The sequence below is a fragment of the Stegostoma tigrinum genome, chromosome 30, assembly GCF_030684315.1.
Source record: "Stegostoma tigrinum isolate sSteTig4 chromosome 30, sSteTig4.hap1, whole genome shotgun sequence".
In the NCBI taxonomy this organism is placed as follows: domain Eukaryota; kingdom Metazoa; phylum Chordata; class Chondrichthyes; order Orectolobiformes; family Stegostomatidae; genus Stegostoma; species Stegostoma tigrinum.
The window spans coordinates 38,376,981-38,395,439 of record NC_081383.1 but is presented as its reverse complement, the minus strand read 5'-3'; the positions used below and the strand labels follow the sequence as shown (position 1 = coordinate 38,395,439).

Genomic DNA, 18,459 nt, shown 5'->3' with positions numbered 1-18,459 from the left:
TGACTCATCAGCTTCACATCATTACAACCACTGCTGCCCACTCTGCAAACCATATGAGCTTGATGATTTTTTTTGCATTCCAGCCACCTGATTTCTGCCTGTAACGCATGACTGGCTTGCAGCATTTTCGAACGACAAAGCCAGTTGTAGTATCTGAAGCCTGGCTGAGTGTTGGCTACCAGGCGCTTTTGCTTGGTTACATCATCAATTCAATGTACCAAACGGTCTTTCAGATCTTATTGTAGGTTGGTCCAAAGTTATATGCATCTGCCAGTCATCTTAACATCATCAAAAATGCCGATATAGATTCCCCTCATTCTCAAACTGCCAAGTAAAACCAATAGCATCACAGAATTAGAGGAGCTTTGGGGTCAACTCTTGTAAGGTTTGAATATCTGGAGCATCAGGGTTTGTAACCAAAAAAGCTGTGAGCCCACAAGCTGCCAGAAGGGTTATTCATCTACCCCATTGTCATTTGCCCAGAAAAATTAATACATTCTTCCCATATACTGGGTCCAGTCATTGACGACAGGATTGAATGAGTCAACCTTCCCAAATAACTGCATGCTGCCAGAAATGTTTACTCAACTCAAAGCTGTTGGGAGCAAATATCTTTAGGAGTGTTTATTTTTCTCTTGTCACCACTGAAATAACTCTACAGAGGCCAGTATCCCATCACCAAGTCATCATTTATTTGCATAGTACTTGATACATCCCGCCTTCCTCAGAACCAGCTGTCAGAGTGAACAGAATCTCTGGCATTTCTGTTCATATCTGTCAGCCAGGACTCCCTGATCGGACCAAGTTAACAGTCCCAGTTGGGGAACTCTTACTCGATGAGGTGCACCTGGCTGACCCCATTACAATCACTCTAGGTATGTTTCTGGGGAACATGGCATTGTACAAGTCCAACAGTTGCACCTACATGCAATGGCACCACATTCTTGCGAGTTGGGGTGGGGTTTATCTCCAGTTCTGTTCATGTGAGGTTAAATTAATTTGGCAGCAGAATAGGACATGGATTGGAGGTACGATAAGGTCATAAGAGCGAGGAGCAGGAGTGGGCAGTTCAGGCCCTTGATTCTGTTCTGCTATATAATATGATCATGGCTGATTTCATCTCAGCCTCAATTCTGCATACGTGTCTACTCTCCATAAACTTTACCCCATAACTAATTAAACATCTGTCAATCTCTTCCTTAAATTAAGCTGTTGACCCACAGCCAGGCAGAGTTAGATTAGCAGATATGTACGCAAATCTCAGAGAAGTGTATAAAATAATGGGATAATGACAGTAGGGGATTGCAACCTCCCTGAAATTAATAGGATAGATGAAGTATGAAAGATAGACAACATGGATGGCTCGGTGTCTCAGTGGCTCAGTGTTTAACACTGCTGTCATGCAGCACCAGGGACCTGGGTTCAATTCCGCCCTCAGGCAACTTGAGGTGTGGAGTTTGCACATTCTCCCTGTGTCCGTGCAACCTTCATCCAGGTGCTCTGGTTTCCTCCCACAATCTACAGCAGGTTCGGTGGATTGGCCATGGGAAATGCTGGGTTACAGGCCTGGGGTGGAGGGATGGGTTTTGTTCAGATGCTCTTCAGAGGGATGGTGTCAACTTGATGGGCAAAATGGCCTGCTTCCACACTGTTGGGATTCAATGAGTCTAGCATGTTCCCACAACTGTGAAGAGTAGGATCAAATATTCCAGAGAACCCTGGATATCGAGCAATGTACACAATTGGGAAGGAGAAAAAGGGAAGCTTACAGTTGATACCAGGTGCTCAGAACAGCAGAAGGCTCTGGGGTATATAGCAAGTGCAAAGTGGTTACTTCTAAACAAAATTTGGAAAGATGGGGAAATGTTGGTAGATAAATTAAAGAAAAATCCAACGACATTTGACAATATAGTAGAGGCATAAGGGTAACCAAGGAAAGTGTGAAGCCCATTGGGGACCTAGGTGGCAAACTAGCTGGAACTGGAAGACAATAAGTGAGATTTTAAATAAGCACTTTATACCTATTTTGACAATAGAAAAGTATAATGTTCTGTATAGAGATCATGGATGAAGTCTGTAATATATTTGAACAAATTACAATTGAGAGGGAGGAAGTAATCATCATTTTAGTGAGCATAAAATTGCATAAGTCCCCAGGCCCAGATGAGATGCATGACAAGCTGTTGTGGGAAACATGGAATAAGATTGCAGGAGCCCTGATATTAATTTTAAAATCCTCGCTGCAAATAGGAAAGGTGCCGGAGGACTGGAGGACAGATGATGTGGTAACAGTAATCAAGAAGGGTTGTGGGAATGAAGCAAGGAACTAGAAGTCAGTGAGTCTAACATCAATGAGGGAAACTATTGGAAAAGATTCTGAGGAACAGAATTAATTTCCAGTTGGAGAGGCAAAGGTTCATCAAAGATAGTCACAACGTCAGGAGATCATGCCCGGCAAGTCTGATTGATCTTTTTGAGGAGGTGGCCAGATGTGTGGATGAGGGTAGTGCAGTGGATATTGTCCACGTGCTTTTGACAAATTCTGGGTGACTGGTAAAGAAGATAAGAGCACGTAGGACCCTGAACAGTTTAGCAATTTGGATCCAAGTTAGACCTGATCCCAAAATTGAATTGATGGCAAGAGGCAGAAGGTGATGGCCAAAAGTTGTATTCTTGACAGTAAACCTGTGTCTAGTGACATACAACATGTTTCAGGGCAAGGCCCCTTACTGCTTGTAGTTTGTGTTAATGATCTAGACATGAATGTGTGAGATTTGCTCAGTAAGTCCATCGATGACAGGAAAATTTGTGTTGTGATAACTAGTGCGGAGGAAAGCCTTAGACAGTATAGATGGGTTGGTCAGATGGGTACAACAATGTCATATGGAATTTAAGTTTGAGAAATGTGAGATATTGCATTTTGGAGAACTAACAAGCCAAGGGAGTACACAGTGAATAACAGAATCCAAGGAAGTATAGAGGTTCAGAGGCAACTTGGTGTACCTTGAAGATAGCAGGAAAAGTAGATAATGTGGTTAAAAGGCATATGGGATACATGCTTTTATTAGTGTTCGCATTTAATACAAGAGGTTGTGAAGGAGCTGCATAAGGTGACAGTTACAGACGACAGGAATAGTGTGATAGTTTTGGAAATGGTTCAAATGAGATTCATCATGAAATTGCTTCAGCTAGAATATTTCAGCTAGGAAGGGAAACTAGATAGGCTGGTGTTGTTCTCCTGATAGGAGAGAAAGGTGAGGGGGCAGGGGACATGATTGAGGTGTATCGAGTTCTGAAGGGCATAAATAAAATATCTTGGAAGAAACTTTTCCCTTTTAAGTGTTTCCATGTCTTCCAGAAACCTCTCATGAATCCCAATCAATGAGTTTGAGGTATGTACATTTGGAGCTCATGGATAGAGGACCTTGGACTTCTGGATGTTGATTGGAGTATAATGTGAGAAAATGTGAAGTTGTTCATTTTGGAAAGGATAACACATGAACAGTATTATTTAAATGGAGAAAAACTGCAAGAAGCTGCAATACCAAAGGACTTGAAGGTACTTGTGCACAAAACACAGCAAGCTAGCAGACAGATGCATCAGGGAATCAGGAAGGCTAATGAAATAGAGGCCCTTATTTCGAGGGGTTGGAAGTATAAGAGAAGGGATGTCTTATTGCAGCTGCATGAGATGCTCATGAGACCACAGCTGCAGTACTGTGAGCTGCTTTGGTCACCTTATTTAAAGAAAGTAATCATTTTGTTGGGGAAAGATCACAGAAGGTTGACCGGGATGATCCCCAGTCTGGAAGGATTGGCTTATGAGCAAAGATTAAATAGTTCGGGACTCTATTCGCTGGTGTTTAGAAGAATGAGGGGCGATTTCATTCAAACATAACAGATTCTTAAGGGATTTGACAGTGTAGATGCTGAGAGGATGTTTTCCCTGATGGGACAGTCTGGGAACAGAGAGCATAGTCTCATAGTAAAGGGGCACCAATTTAAGACTGTGATGAGGGGAAATTGCTTCTTTCGGGTGGTTAAGATTTTGGGACTGCTTGCAACAGAGAATTGTGGGGCCAGAATCCTAGTGCTTATTTAAGGCTCAGCCTTGGTCAGTAGAGGAGTTGGGAGTTATGTGAAAGGGCAGGAAAGTGAAACCCTTGGTATCATTAGTAGAATGAGAATTAGAACTGGCCATCCAGACGACTGAACAGTGGATCTGCTGACAACAAAAATGGGACCAGGAGTAGGACATTTGGTCCTTTGACATTCCTCTATCATTTATAATGATCACGGCTGATCAATTCCACTCTTGGGGCTTGTATATGAAGAAAGAGGACAACCTTGATGGGCATGTGGTGACACCATTCAGTCCATCTTGCTCATGCTAGCTCCTGCAAAAACAGCTCAGCTAGTCCCTCCCCTGCAACTCTGAAAATATTTTCACTGCATGTAATTAAGTAATTCTTATTTGACAGAAATAATTGAATCTGTCTCAAATACATGCTCCAGCAATGCACGTGAGACCAAGACCTTGAACTCAAAAGTCATTCCTCATAAAGTCAGGTATCCTTATCAATCTCCTTTAAATCAGTGTTCCCCGTGGCTCAGATATAATCAACAACGGGAACAGTTTCACCCTATCTGCTCTGTCTAGGCCCCTCTTGTTTTCAAATATCTTGATAAAATGTCCTTCCTGAGCTTTTCATTCTTTAGGTCAATCATTCTAGTTTCTTGAATCAATCCTTGTGTCTCTGAATCCAGAGTAAACATGGGAGTCATGATCTGGCTGCATCAGACTCAATGACAGGGTACAAAAACAGAAGTCGTTGGAAATGCTCAACAGGTCTGGCAGCATCTGTGAAAAAAATATATGAGTTAGTTAATGTTTGGGGCCCAGAGATCCTTCCTCAGAACTAACCTGCTGAGCATTGCCAGCAACTTCTATTTCTTGATTTACAGCATCCGCAGCTCTTTTGGTTTTTGGTTATTGCAAGCGTTCATAACAAAGAACAAGAACAGAAATTGCTGGAGAAACACATCGCTTCAGTCAGTATCTGTGAAGATTTTGTTTCGCTTCGCCTCGCCTCACCACCAATTTATTGTTGCTTTTCATTGAATGCAAATAATCCCGAAAGTGTGCGGGCAGGACATTGAGCTACATCGAGCCTCCAAAGAGCATCCCAACTATCGCAGTAGCCTATCAATGAAACGCGACGTGCCCATGGCTGATTCAGAGAGACTAGACTTGATAAAGCTCTAGTTAGGCCCAATTTTGAATACTGTGTCAAATTTTGGGCCCCACACCTCAGGAAGGTCATACTGGCGCTGGAGCGTGTTGAGCGGAGATTCACACAGATGATCCCAGGAATGGTAGGTTTAACGTACGATGAATGGCTGGGGATCCTGGGATTGTATCCAAACGAGTTTAGAAAGTTGAAGGGAGATCTGATAGAAACCTACAAGATAGTACATGGCTTAGAAAGGGTGGATGTTGGGAAGTTGTTTCAGTTAGGCGGGGAGATTCAGACCCCTGGTCACAGCCTTAGAATTAGAGGGGGCAAATTTGAAATGGAAATGAGGAGACATTTCTTCAGCCAGAGAGTGGTGGGCCTATGGGATTCATTGCCATGGAGTGCAGTGGAGACCGGGACGTTAAATGTCTTCAGGTCAGAGATCGATAAATTCTTGATCTCACAAGGAATCAAGGGCTGCGCGGACAGTGCAGGGAAGTGGAGTTGAAATGCCCATCAGCCATGATTAATTGGTGGAGTGGACTCGATGGGTCGAATGGCTTTACTTCCACTCCTATGTCTTCTGGTCTTATGGTCTATACTATTCAGCCATAAAGACCGTCACCCCCAACGCCCTGAGCCGAACCCAAGCCGCAGCCTCATCTCTCTCCTGCCACAAGCCTCCTCAACACACACCTCTAAAACCACAATCGCATCCCTTCCCTGACATGCCAACACCCCGAAAACAAAATTCATGCGCATGAGACAGCTGCTATGTCGGCGGGCTGCAAACAATTCAATTAGAACAGACATGATAGCAGCAAGTCTGCAGAAAAACGTCGACATCTAACCAAAAGGTGCCTATCTCACAAAGGGTGACTGGCCACAAGGGTCAGGACCAAACAGCAAGAACAGAAATTGTCGGAGAAATGCTTTGTTTGTCGGGATCTGTGAAGATTTTGTTTCGCTTCGCCTCGCCTGCCACCAATTTATGGTTTGTATTCATGAGATGGAAATAATCCCGAAAGTGTGTGGGCAGGACATTGAGCTACATCGAGCCTCCAAAGAGCATCCCACCCACCGCAGTAGCCTATCGATGAAACGCGACGTGCCCATGGCTGATTCAGAGAGACTCCGCGTCCATGTGTCGCCACTGGTGGCAATTTAGAATGGCCAAGCCATCTGACCTGGACGCCTGACGCCTTAGAGCTGTGCGAGGAACCAGGAGCCAGCGCAGGAATAATGCTCAAATCCACGCTCCCTGTCGCCTCACTGTACAATCTTAGCCGGATTTCACAGTGCAACGAGATTGCGCGGCAGCCAACTGAGCCACAGTGCTACCCTTCAGAAATAAAAAGCTGCGGCACATGGCAGAGCTCAACGCACCCCAGACCGGTCTTGAACCCGCACTTTCTGGCGTGCGAGCACAGTACCGCATCCATTTGGCGGTTTGGCTCATTCACGCTTCTGACTGGGAGCAAGTGCTTGCCTTTCGGTTTCATTTGCTGGCATTCGGTCATTTCTGTTCACGTGCAGTGCAATTTCATATTGCTCGCAAAAGGACCTGAATCCTAGATTCTCAGCTGAAACAATAAATCATCTCCGGATTGATCTATTCATTCGCACGTTTTAGCAGTAAGTCCTTTTCAATTACTGGGAGAACGTATCGGTTCTGTCTGTGTCTGTGAATGTTCTGTTTTTCCTCGGCTCGCCTCGCCTCGCCTCACCAGCAATTTCCAGAAGCTGAAGCCAGTAAAATTCCGGCTGGCATGGGTTTGGGTGGTACTTTCCCCGATATGCCCAGCCCTCGGGATCCTCCGAGGGCGTCTTAGTTTTCCCACGAATGCCTCGGCTGACTGGGCTGTAATTTTCTGCTGTGCATAGTCATTCCTTTTCTAATATTCGGGCTGCATTCAAAGCCCTCTGGCACTCACTCGTGGCCAGGAACAATTTAGAAATTGTAATTGGTCTGTCTGGTATCTCCTTCCTTGCCGCCTGCAATAGCCTGCGATGCATCTTACCTGGACCTGTCAATTTACCCCCTTTTTCAGACTGTTTGCCATGCATGGACCCCGCTCCTGCCCCTCGATAGTAATTTCTTCTAATATTTTACAATGCACATTCCTGGTGCCCATATCGGTGTCATCCCATTCCATTGTAATGATCATCACAAAGTATTCATTTACGACTGTGCCCTCACAGAGTCATCGAGTCAGAATTGTGCAGCGTGGAAACTCCGCTCCGACTGTCTCCAACTCTCGATGGGACAAATGGCCTGCGTCCACACTGTCAGGATTCGATGATCCTATTTTTGCTTGTGCATATATCATCACTCCTTCCTTGTCTTTGGGTCATTAGCCTGGCAATCGCCAAATGAGCAGGAATGTTAGGAGCAGCAGATCTGATGTGGATGAGTCTGAAACTGGAGAGCACAGGTTGAAGGTGAGGAAGGAAAGATTTAAAAGGGCCTTAAGGGGCAACATTTTCACACAGAGGGTAGTGTCTGTCCGGAATAGGCTGTCAGAGGAAGTGGTGGAGACTGATACTATTATAACATTTTAAAAGGTATCTGGATGGGTAGAGAAACAGGAAGGGTCAAGGCGGATATGAGCCAAATGCTGGCAAATGGGACTAGATTTATTTCAGATATCTTCTGCATCCACAAGCAGATGACCTCAATGATTCCTAATGGACTCTACTGTTTCCTTAGCTTATCACTAGTTCTTTACGCGTCGAAAGAAGAGCTTTTTTTTCATTCTTCAACTCACCAATGCTGTCTCATGCAGTCACTTAGCTTTCCTAACTTCCTTTTCTTTTTCCTTCCTTTTTATTATATACATTGACATTCAGGGTTCTCTAGGAAACTGGTCCAACCCGATGTCATTCAGAACATGTTTGTTCTGAACTTTTATTTCCTCTTAGAATGCCTCCTGCTGCTCTGACACAGTTTTGGCTGCAACTTTGGGCTAAATCACAGCTTGTCGCAGTTAAATTAGCCTTTTCCCATATTTGAATGGCGATTACTGGCCTATCCTTCTCCTTTTCAATAACCATCCTAAATCTAATTACGTTATGAGCATACTCTCTAGTATCCTCTTCAAATGTTATCCCAACCTGTGCCTGAGCTCATGTGCAAACATAAAGCCTGGAACTACCTTGTTGGGCTTTCTATGTTCTGGCCAATAGATCCTCCTGTGTGTAATTTAAAAGTTTTGTGTCGTCCCAACAATGCACACTAAAACTATCCCAGTTAATCATTACTTGGTTAAAATCAGTCTTTTTACTACCTTATTATTTTCATATTTCTCTGAAACGTGATTATAGAACATAGAACATTACAGCACAGTACAGGCCCTTCGGCCCTCGATGTTGTGCCGACCTGTCATACCGATCTCAAGCCCATCTAACCTACACTATACCATGTACGTCCATATGCTTATCCAGTGACGACTTAAATGTACCTAAAGTCGGCGAATCTACTACCGTTGCAGGCAAAGCGTTCCATTCCCTTACTACTCTCTGAGTAAAGAAACTACCTCTGACATCTGTCCTATATCTTTCACCCCTCAATTTAAAGCTATGCCCCCTCGTGCTCGCCGTCACCATCCTAGGAAAAAGGCTCTCCCTATCCACCCTATCTAACCCTCTGATTATTTTATATGTTTCAATTAAGTCACCTCTCAACCTTCTTCTCTCTAATGAAAACAGCCTCAAGTCCCTCAGCCTTTCCTCGTAAGACCTTCCCTCCATATCAGGCAACATCCTAGTAAATCTCCTCGCACCCTTTCCAAAGCTTCCACATCCTTCTTATAATGCAGTGACCAGAACTGAACACAATATTCCAAGTACGGCCACACCAGAGTTTTGTACAGCTTCACCATAACCTCTTGGTTCCGGAACTCGATCCCTCTATTAATAAAAGCTAAAACACGGTATGCCTTCTGAACAGCCCTGTCAACTTGGGTGGCAACTTTCAAGGATCTGTGTACATGGACACCGAGATCTCTCTGCTCAGCTACACTACTAAGAATCTTACCATTAGCCCAGTACTTTGCCTTCTGGTTACTCCTACCAAAGTGCATCACCTCACACCAGTCATGGGGTAACCACTGTCTCACAGAGTGCCCTGGTACTGTGAGTCCCAGAGATGGCTCACGTGCACACAGCCCACAGGCTTGTCTACAGTCAACACAAGGCTGGGGATCTGCCCATGACAGCCAGGCAGTGGGCATCAGTGATTCCTATGGAGCCAGCAGCAACGTCAGTAAATGGGATCGGTGGACTGTCAATCAAACACACTATCACTTCTTCACATGCCTTGTAAATGTTACGATGAGGCGAAGTAAATGATGGAGATGTGGTTCATGTTTTCTCTCACTATCTGGAGCAATGTTTGCAGTAAATGAGAATACACCTGGGGTGCTAGGGTTGGGGGATGTTGGGTGGGGTGTGCTTCAGTCTAGTCCACACACAGTGTGCTGTATAATCCTGGTGAGCTGTGTTTTGTGTAATTGTAGCAGGTAATAAGACCCCGTCCTAGATACTGAGGAGATGGGGGAATGGGGCAGATTTCTGAGGAGAAAGATGGTGACATTGAGGTGGGGGAAAATATTGTTTTCAATGACAGAGCTCAACTGTAACAGGCATTACAAATCAGACAGGACCTGATTGGCACCCTGTTCCGGTAGATGAGACTGAGTGCAGCAGACCAGCCTGGAATGTAAAATAGCCATTTGTTATCACAGCAGCATTTCATTTGCATTGTGAGGGTGCATTACAGCCTCCAATGGTTTTGTTTGTGCTTGATTGGTGACAGCCTTTAGCTGTGTGGAAACAAAGCTCATGTTTGTACTTACCTGATTGCTTGCTGTATCTGATGTTGTCCTATCAGATGATGAGGAGCTGTGAATCTACAGTGAGCACTGGTGACATAGTAGCAGGGATTTATAGGCAGAGATAATGGGAACTGCAGATGCTGGAGAATCCAAGATAATAAAATGTGAGGCTGGATGAACACAGCAGGCCAAGCAGCATCTCAGGAGCACAAAAGCTGATGTTTCGGGCCTAGACCCTTCATCAGAGAGGGGGATGGGGTGAGGGTTCTGGAATAAATAGGGAGAGAGGGGGAGGCAGACCGAAGATGGAGAGAAAAGAAGATAGGTGGAGAGGAGATTATAGGTGGGGAGGTAGGGAGGGGATAGGTCAGTCCACGGAAGACGGACAGGTCAAGGAGGTGGGATGAGGTTACCTACATACTAACCTCATCCCACCTCCTTGACCTGTCCGTCTTCCCTGGACTGACCTATCCCCTCCCTACCTCCCCACCTATAAACTCCTCTCCACCTATCTTCTTTTCTCTCCATCTACGGTCTGCCTCCCTCTCTCTCCCTATTTATTCCAGAACCCTCACCCCATCCCCCTCTCTGATGAAGGGTCTAGGCCTGAAACGTCAGCTTTTGTGCTCCTGAGATGTTGCTTGGCCTGCTGTGTTCATCCAGCCTCACATTTTATTATCAGGGATTTAGAGGCAGTTCAGATGGGACGTAACTCCAGGCAAGTAAACTGAGTTGTCTGCTGGTTAAACAGCATCGATACTGATAGCGGTGTTGCTTATACAGTATAAGGGAGTGTCGGCATTACTGGATACATGCCGTGAGCTGGTGCATCATTACAGTGCTGGTGGGAAAGGGAGCAATGCCGGATTGCTAACAGTTATCCAGGTGCACAGTGGACTTTGAAGGTTGATGCAGCCAGAAGTGTGCGCTAATCTTTTGGCAGATACCCGCTGGGTGATGAATTGTTCCAACCTGTGAGCAGTCTGATAGCCTGACCTATTTAACCTCTCCTGATAAGACAGTCCGTCCATACCCAGGATCAACCCAGTGAACATTCCCTGAACTGCCTCCAATGCCAGGATATCTTTCTTGTTCTATACTGTTCACAGTATTCCAGGAGTGATCTAACTCGTGCCTTGCACAGTTTTAGGAATCCCTCCTTATTTTTATATGCCATTCCCTCTGAAATCAAGACTTAAATTCTATTTACCTTCCCTGTTAGGAAGTGAATGTGGATTAACATATGAGAATCCCCAAATCCTTATGTTCTGGTGCTTTCTGCAGTCTTTCTTCATTTAAATAATATACAGTTCATCTATTCTTCCTGCCAAAATGCATAACCTCGCGTTTTCCCACATTACAGTTTTCGCTCATTTACTGAATCTGTCTCTATCTACCTGCAAACGCTTCGTGACATCCTCGCCTTTTGTCTTCTCATCATTTTATTTTGCCATTCGCAAACGTGGTGATAGTGCATTCACTTTCCTCATTTAAGTCACTAATACATATTGCAGAGAAATTTGGGCCCAACACTGATGTCTGTGGCACTTCACTTGTTACACATTGCCATGCTGAACATACCCCCTTATCCCAACTTTTGGTCACCTTTTGGTCAGCCAATTGTCCAGTGAAATTGTTATACTACCTCCAACACCATGGGCTCATATCTTATCAAGTAGCCTAATATGTCGTATCATACTTTAGACCTTTCAGAGGGAAGTTAGGAAACACTGCCACACAAAGAAAAGTGGGACTTTTGATGTCTATCATTCCTGGAACAGCAGTTGATATTGTGTTAAATGTGATTTTAAATTTGAGGTTGATAAATTGTTTTTAACCAGTAACTTTGACAGATATGTTTTGGCATAGATTTCTCATAATCTGATTTTTATGTTTGTTTCATGGAATGTGGGCATCACAGGTTAGGCTAGAACGTATTGCCCATCTTGAATTGCCCTGAAGAAGCTGATGGTGTGTTGCTTGATTTGTTCCAGTCTATGGGGACCAGGGGGATCCATAGGGTTATTAGGAATGGGCTCTGAAATATTTGATGTAGAGACAGTGAAGAAATAGTGTTGCATTTTGAAGTCAGGATGGTGTGCATATTAAAGGGGGTATTGGATTTCTCAATCATATACTACCCTTCGCCTGCTCATTTTTTTCAGAAAGTGCTGTGGAAGGAGTTCCAGTCATTTGTTGCAATGCATCTTGTACACACTACTGTGTGGAGGGAGTGGAAATTTGAGGAATTTGGTGCAAGTCAAACAAGCTGCTTTGTTTTAGATGTTATCAAGCTTCTTTAGTATTGCAGTTGGAGATGCAATCATCCAGGCAAATGAGGAATGTTCCATCGCACTCCTGGTTTGTGCCCTTGTAGAGGGCGCGCAGCATTTAGGGAGTCAGGAGGTGAGTTACTTGCCAGAGGATTCCTAGGGTCTGAGCTGATCTTGTCACCATTGCGTTTATGTGGTGAGTGTTGATCAGTTTCTGGTCAATGATAATCCCTAGAATGTTGATAGTGGGGGATTCAGTGATAGTAACACCAATGAATGTCAAAGCATTTGGCGAGACCATCTCTTACTGAAGAAGATCATTACCTGACATTTGTGTGGCATAAGTGTACTTGTCACATTTCAGCCCAAGTCTAGATGTTGTCCAGATCTTCAGAAATAATAACAGAGTTTGCTGAAAAAACTTAGCAGATCGGGCAGCATCCGTGACAGGCATGATTATTGAGGATGGCTATTGATGGTCAATGGGGATGGCTGCCAATGGTTATAGGGGATTGGCTGCCAGTGGTTATTGGGAATGGCTGTCAGTGTTTATTGGGGATGGCAGTTGGTAACTATTGGAGATGGTGTCAGATCACCCTCCTATAGTGCCCTAGATGGACTGAAAATCAATGCCAATGTGTTAGCGCTGGTCATACACAATGTGTCACCTCATGATGGGTAATAAGAAAACCTTATAAACATAATCCATTACAATCAGGAAATCAAGCCCTGGCCTGAAGAAGTCAGTAGTGAACTGACCCGTGGGTGTGTGCGTACCTTTTGAGGCAAAGTTGCTGAGCATGAAGATTTTGCAAGCCTTCATTTCTGACCAGCTTTTTTACACCTTGGCAATTTCCTGGCTAATATCCCATCTTCCCAGCCAAGCTTCTAGTTTGATCACTTCTTATGCGTATCTGTTACAACTGCTGGAGGGTATCACGTCACATGGACCATCGAGTGATGCTTTCCGTGAACAAAAATCTCCTTGAGATATTCTGACTGAACCAGAATGGTCTTATCATCTTCTGAATATTCTGAAAGTGTTATAGTTGTCTGCAAAACTGCACACTGTTGCAACAGCTGAGGAAGGGTGATTCATCTCCTTTTGTTTTAAATCCAATTGGCTCACAACAAATAGTTTTATTTCTTTTTAAAATGCAGCTCTCACACCTCAAATAACACTTATTGATCAGCACCAAAATGAAGGAGCTAATTCCAAGGTAATAAAGTGTGAAGCTGGATGAACACAGCAGGCCAAGCAGCATCTCAGGAGCACAAAAGCTGACGTTTTGGGCCTAGACCCTTGACAGAAAGAAAGAGAAACTTTGTTATAGAACATAGAACATAGAACATTACAGCACAGTACAGGCCCTTCGGCCCTCGATGTTGTGCCGACCTGTCATACCGATCTCAAGCCCATCTAACCTACACTATACCATGTACGTCCATATGCTTATCCAATGACGACTTAAATGTACCTAAAGTCGGCGAATCTACTACCGTTGCAGGCAAAGCGTTCCATTCCCTTACTACTCTCTGAGTAAAGAAAATACCTCTGACATCTGTCCAATATCTTTCACCCCTCAATTTAAAGCTATGCCCCCTCGTGCTTGCCGTCTCCATCCGAGGAAAAAGGCTCTCCCACCCTATCTAACCCTCTGATTATTTTATATGTTTCAATTAAGTCACCTCTCAACCTTCTTCTCTCTAATGAAAACAGCCTCAAGTCCCTCAGCTTTTCCTCATAAGGCCTTCCCTCCATACCAGGCAACATCCTAGTAAATCTCCTCGGCACCCTTTCCAAAGCTTCCACGTCCTTCTTATAATGCAGTGACCAGAACTGTACACAATACTCCAAGTACGGCCGCACCAGATTTTTGTACAGCTTCACCATAACCTCTTGGTTCCGGAACTCGATCCCTCTATTAATAAAAGCTAAAACACGGTATGCCTTCTGAACAGCCCTGTCAACCTGGGTGGCAACTTTCAAGGATCTGTGTACATGGACACCGAGATCTCTCTGCTCATCTACACTACTAAGAATCTTACCATTAGCCCTGTACTTTGCCTTCTGGTTACTCCTACCAAAGTGCATCATCTCACACTTGTCTGCATTAAACACCATTTGCCACCTCTCAGCCCAGCTCTGCAGCTTATCTATGTCTCTCTGCAACCTACAGCATCCTTTGTCTCTGTCTACAACTCCACCGACCTTAGTGTCGCCTGCAAATTTACTAACCCATCCTTCTACGCCCTCATCCAGGTCATTTATAAAAATGACAAACAGCAGTGGACCCAACACCGACCCTTGCGGTACACCACTAGTAACTGGTCTCCAGGATGAACATTTCCCATTAACTACCACCCTCTGTCTTCTTTCAGCGAGCCAATTTCTGATCCAAACTGCTACATCTCACACAATTCCATTCCTCCGCATTTTGTACAATAGCCTCTTGTGGGGAACCTTCTCGAGCGCCTTGCAGAAATCCATATACACCACATCAACCGGTTTACTCTCATCTACCTGTTCGTTCACCTTCTCAAAGAACTCAATAAGGTTTGTGAGGCATGACCTTCCCTTCACAAAACCGTGCTGACTATCCCTAATCAATTTATTCTTTTCTAGATGATTATAAATCCTATCCCTTATAACCTTTTCCAACACTTTACCAACAACTGAGGTAAGGCTCACTGGTCTATAATTACCAGGGTTGTCTCTACTCCCCTTCTTGAACAGGGGAACCACATTTGCTATCCTCCAGTCATCTGGCACTATTCCTGCAGACAATGACGAGTTAAAGATCAATGCCAAAGGCTCGGCAATCTCCTCCCTGGCTTCCCAGAGGGCCCGAGGATAAATCCCATCCGGCCCAGGGGACTTATCTATCTTCACCCTCTGAAGGATTTCTAACACCTCTTCCTTGTGAACCTCAATCCCACCTAGTCTAGTAGCCTGTATCTCAGTATTCTCCTCGAAAACATTGTTGTTTTCTAGAGTGAATACTGTTGAAAAATATTCATTTAGCGCTTCCCCTATCTCATCTGACTCCACACACAACTTACCACTACTATCCTTGAGTGGGCCTAATCTTACTTTCGCCATTCTTTTCTTCCTTAAATATCTATAGAAAGCCTTAGGTTTTACCCTCATCCTATCCGCCAACAACTTCTCATGTCTCCTCCTGGCTCTTCTGATCTCTCTCTTTAGGTCTTTCCTGGCTACCTCATAGCCCTCAAGTGCCCTAACTGAGCCTTCACTTCTCATCCTAACATAAGCCTTCTTCTTCCTCTTGACCAGAGATTCCACCTCCTTCGTAAACCACGGCTCCCGCACTCTACAGCTTCCTCCCTGCCTGACAGGTGCATACTTATCGAGGACACACAGGAGCTTTAACTTGAATAAGCTCCACATTTCTAATGTGCCCATCCCCTGCAGTTTCTTTCTCCATCCTATGCTCCCTAAATCTTGCCTAATCTGATCATAATTGCCTTTCCCCCAGCTATAACTCTTGCCCAGTGGTATACACCTATCCCTTTCCATCACTAAAGTAAACATAACAGAATTGTGATCGCTATCACCAAAGTGCTCACCTACTTCCAAATCTAACACCTGGTACCCAGCACCAAATCTAATGTTGCTTCGCCCCTTGTTGGCCTATCTACATACTGTTTCAGGAAGCCCTCCTGCACACACTGGACAAAAACTGACCCATCTATCGTACTCGAACTGTAGTGCTCCCAGTCAATATTTGGAAAGTTGAAGTCCCCCATGACAACTACCCTGTCTCTCTCACTCCCAAGAACAAAAGTGATAAATCGCAACATCAAACAGGTAATAAGTTTGAAAAACAAAAATGAGGAAGATGTCTAGCTTGAACATGAAGATGAAAGAAGATCAATTTGAAAGACCTTGGAGTCCTGGATGTGTCAGAGTGAGAACTGAGTAGGCAATTGTTCAGTTATTGCCTGATCACCACAGTAGGTGTGAAATTTGTGGAATCTTGGAGCACTCAGGGAATGGCTGTCTTCTCAAGAATCTGTTCACAAGCCCATTCTTTTGCAAGATGATATGAAGAAAGAAGAAAGAGAGATAGAGCAAACCTCTCCAAAATTGAATCTAATTTTCTCTTTCTCTCTGCTCTGCCAAACAAATTAATGAAATATAGTTTGTTGCACAGGGTCAGAATTTACCCCATTGTGCTTCCAAGCTGAATACTCCACAGACAACAATTCATCTCTCAATATAGATGTGAATTTATTGATGCTAACTTGGTTGTTGGGTTTCATGGGTCTTTGGATGAAATGACACTTTCTGTGCAGCCAGTATAGTGTACTACACCTGGGTTTCCTGGGCTTCACAGCCGACATCTTAGGTCAGCATTTGTCCTTTATATATATTAAAAACACACTGAATTCCATGAAGGTTTCAGATATTCAGATCAGATGATTGAAGTTAAAGTTGATGGCCCATGCTTGCCATAACAGTAACAATCATTCATAATTGGATCATTGCATATTTACTGCCACAACATGTGATGCACAGATTGCCCAAAATATATGAGGCCATTAATCAGAATGCCTTCTCCTTCATTGACCAGGTCACCTACTTGTAGAGATAAACAGTGTGGAGATGGAGGAACACAGCAGGGCAGGCAGCATCAGAGAAGCAGGAAAGTTGACATTTCAAGTTGGGACCCACCTATTCATAAATCTATGTTCACATCTGTAGATCTCAGTGAGTTAGGTAGGCAGTTTAGGTGTTGGATGTGACCATGGAATTATCCAGCTCATAGCAAATGTCCAGTCATAACCTTTTCTTTTGGTCAGTAGGCACTGTAACCCTGATTGCACAGTTAGTTAGAGTTAGAATCATAGAATCCCTCCAGCGTGGAAGCAAGCCATTCTGCCCATTGAATCCACACCAATCCTCCAGACAGCATCCACCCAGGCTCACCCCTTTCATTTTCCTGTAACCCTGCATTTCCGATAGCTAAACCATATAGCTAACCTGGACACTATGGGCAATGTAGCATGGGCTATTTGCCTAACATCACATCTTTGGACTGTGGGAGGAAACCCAAACAGACACGAGGAGAATGTGAAAACTCCACAAAGACAGTTGCCCAAGGGTGGAATCAAACCCACTGGCACTGTGAGGCAGCGTTGCTAACCACTGAGCCACCATGCTGCCCCATTGCTCAATTACTCCCATATCCTGATCTGTCTCCATAGTTTCATGAGACTATACATTCCCTTTAGAAAATTGCTATACCCACAGTTTCAGGCAATGTATTCCAGATCACAATTATCATCTATGTAGGGGTTTCTACAACAAACCTCTTTGCAATTAACTGAATGCAGAATCACTGTCTGCTGAATATCAGTATTCAAGTTTTGTGTTCTAAATTTGAATATGTAGCTTAGACTGCAGGCAAAATCTTCGAGGGAAAGTAATTGGCTTCACGTTTTGGAGAAAGCATCCAGACTAGAAGGTTACCTACACCGTATTCAGACTTACATATATAGTAGAGCCATGCTAATGCTCTATCTTTAATCTAAACCTCCCTGCTCTTAATCTCTGTGCCTTGGGTGATAGAGGCAAACGTGTTCAACTTTATCTTATGAGGTGGCCTGCCCATCGCAAACATTACTTTAGTAAATATCCTTCAATTCACTAACATCCTTCCTTATATACGGAGACCAAAACAGCACACAGTGCCCCAGGAATTAAAGATCCCAAATGCACGTTGTGCATAACTGAGAAACAGGAAGTGCTCAAGCTAAGTGTAGGTACGGGGTGCCAGTTGAGTGAGTCAGGGTGTAGAGTGCCATGTTGGTGAGGGAGATAGAGTGCCAGGTGCATAAGTAAGATGGTAATGTGCCAATTGAGTTAGGCAGAGAGGGACCAGCTGTGTTCTGTGGGTAGGCTTGGGGTTTGGATCTGGGTATTTTGTAGGAGGGGCAGCTGGTGGTGAGATATCAGGGTCACATCTAGGATGGGAAGTGCTAATGTCTTTGTAAGGTTGGGTGAGGGTGTGGGGGTGGTGGGGTGCACCTTGATATGTGGTGACTGTTGACCCCAGTGCTCCTGGACAGGTGGTATACGTTGCAGGA

General features: G+C 44.3%; 1 long non-coding RNA gene across 1 annotated transcript in view; it reads left to right on the top strand.

The window, feature by feature from the left end:
- Positions 1 to 6,601: 6,601 nt before the first annotated feature.
- LOC132206095 (uncharacterized) overlaps positions 6,602 to 18,459 on the top strand; it is a 30,563-nt gene continuing 18,705 nt past the window's right edge. The window contains exon 1 of the long non-coding RNA XR_009442816.1: positions 6,602 to 6,872. This is a non-coding gene — a long non-coding RNA (uncharacterized LOC132206095). The remainder of the gene's footprint in view (positions 6,873 to 18,459) is intronic.